The sequence below is a fragment of the Hylobates moloch genome, unplaced genomic scaffold (genome assembly GCF_009828535.3).
Source record: "Hylobates moloch isolate HMO894 unplaced genomic scaffold, HMol_V3 SCAFFOLD_10198, whole genome shotgun sequence".
In the NCBI taxonomy this organism is placed as follows: domain Eukaryota; kingdom Metazoa; phylum Chordata; class Mammalia; order Primates; family Hylobatidae; genus Hylobates; species Hylobates moloch.
The window spans coordinates 1-2,390 of NW_026662473.1; the positions used below are offsets into that span (position 1 = coordinate 1).

Below are 2,390 nucleotides of genomic sequence, written 5' to 3' on the forward strand. Positions count from 1 at the left end.
CTGGATATGAACCTCTTATCAGATATATGATTTGCAAATACTTTCCCCAAGTGTGTTGGTTGACTTTTTGCTCTTTTGATAGTGTCATTCATGCACAAAAGTTTTGATTTGATATAATTCAATTTCTCTTTTTTTTTTTCTTCTGCTACCTGTGCTTTTGGTGTCATGTCCAAGAAATCACTGTCAAATCCAAAGTCATGAAGTTTTTCATCTATGTTTTCTTTAAGAATTTTATCGTTTTAGCTCCTATGTTTAGGTCTTTGATTCACTCTGAGTTAATTTTTTATATGATGTAAGGTAAGAGTCCAATTTCATTCTTTTGTGTAATTATACATATTTTAGAAAACATTTCTAGCCCTATGTACTTTAATGCCCTTAAGCAACATGTTTCGTTTTTGTGTTTGTTTTTGTTTTGACACAAGGTATCATTCTGCTGCCCAGGCTGAAGTGTGTTGGTGCAATCACGGCTCACTGTAGCCTCAACCTCCCAAGTTCAAGTGATCCTCCCACCTCAGCCTTCGAGTAGCTGGGACCATAGGTGCCCGACACCACACCCCAAGCCTGGCTAATTTTTTGTATTTTTAAAGGAGACAGGGTTTCAGCATGTTGCCCAGACTGGTCTAGAAACCCTAGGCTCAGGCAGTGCGTCTGCCTTGGCCTCCCAAACTGCTGGGATGACAGACTTAAGCAACTTTTTGATAACCCTGCCTAAGTTACAGCTCTGCAACTGAGATTTATTTCCAAACAACCTAACTTTGAAAATGAAGAGAGCCATGAGCAAACACAAATGATATGTAGTTTGATAGGTGGTAACTTGAAGGAAAAGTTCTAACAATTGGAGTTTTCGAAAGCAGAAGAGAGAGTTTTGGCATTAATTTGTAATTTGATTTTACAAGGCTTTTTTTCCATTTAGTTTTCCTTTTTTATTTTCTTGAAATTATTTTTCCTTTCAGAAATAAGTTTGCCAGGAAACCACCTCCCCTCCCACCACGCCAGGCAGGCCACAGCCATCTTTTTTAATATCTCCCTGATTTTCCCTCACACCCCCAAACAGGAACTCCCCAGGGTGGCCTTCAGAAGCCTGGAGTTTCTTTCTGTCTGGCAAGACACCCTGGTGGCAGTGAAGTTCCCTCTGCCACGAAAGAGGTTTCTGATTGTGGGACACATTCTGGTTTTTGTTTTCTTCCAGTCTTCTAATTTAAAAAGACATTCTTGGGTGACAGGCACAGTGCAGAAGCGTGAGCTATCAAAAGAACCTGGTGAGGTCTCACAAGGCCCAGCAAACTTGGTTACATTCCTCAGCACTAGTGACTTGCTTGTGGAAGTCTGTAAGTTGTTTGTATGTCACGGTGACAGCTCCCACGGTTGTCTCCTTAGGCAAACCCTTTATGGAATTCTCTAACCACTGACACTGTTCTTAGATCGCCTTGCAATGATATTTAGCCATACTAATTCCACTGTGGAAAACAGACAGACTCATAGGTGCCAAAAAGTCATACGGGAAATATGACCAATTTTATGCGAGACACTAAATAAGCACCGAGCTCATAATCAGATTGCAAAGCATTGTTGCAGGTGCCTGCGCTTTGCTGTTCGCTGTGTAGGCAAAGGATTTGCCGTGCTGCTGTAACCACTAGAATGATGTACGTGGCACACATTCACACAGATTCACCATCTGTGTGAATGTGTGCCATGTACATCAGCATTCTTGTTTCCTATACCTTGGCATTATCCTCGTAGATGAGTATGGCATGGAAGAAGGCTGTGGGCAGGGACCACTAGACATGTCCAGGCACTCTGCATCCCCATCTTTCAGCTCCTAGAACAGCAGAATGGTCTCCAGAATCACTCTGACACTGTAGACCTGTTCAGGCTATCCACCAGGTTTATTCAGTGTAGCCCTGTCACCTTGCTGAGAAGTCAAGTAGTCATCCCTATCTTACAGTGGGCCATTGCTTCTACTAATGTGGACCACTGGGATGTCAATTGTAACGTCATGAGGCTCCTATAAGAGCTCATTGTTGCAGGGGTAGCCAATGATCATGAAGACTTTGATTTACGGAAAGAACCAATGGAGAGGAGATTAACCAGCTTGGATAGCAGTTTGTCAGCCGGCTGCCTCACAGATGCTGCTTTTGTCTCCCCACCCCATACTCACATGGGGCCGAAGTGTTCTGGGAGATCATGCAGGTGGACAGACTGACGTTTTGGTGATGGTTATAGAATTCCTTAAAAGGCTTTTTAAAAAGCATTCAATTGAACTGACAACAATAAGGCTTTCGCTATACAGGAAAAAAAAACATATATATATTATATATAATACATATATATGTGTATTATATGTATTATATATTATATATATAATATATATAATACATATGTATTATATA

The 2,390-nt window shown here is 41.2% G+C and overlaps 1 pseudogene; it reads left to right on the forward strand.

Annotated features, from left to right (window-relative positions):
• The first annotated feature begins 1,405 nt into the window (after window positions 1-1,405).
• LOC116465788 (transportin-3-like) lies at window positions 1,406-2,265 on the forward strand (annotated as a pseudogene).
• Window positions 2,266-2,390: the final 125 nt, after the last annotated feature.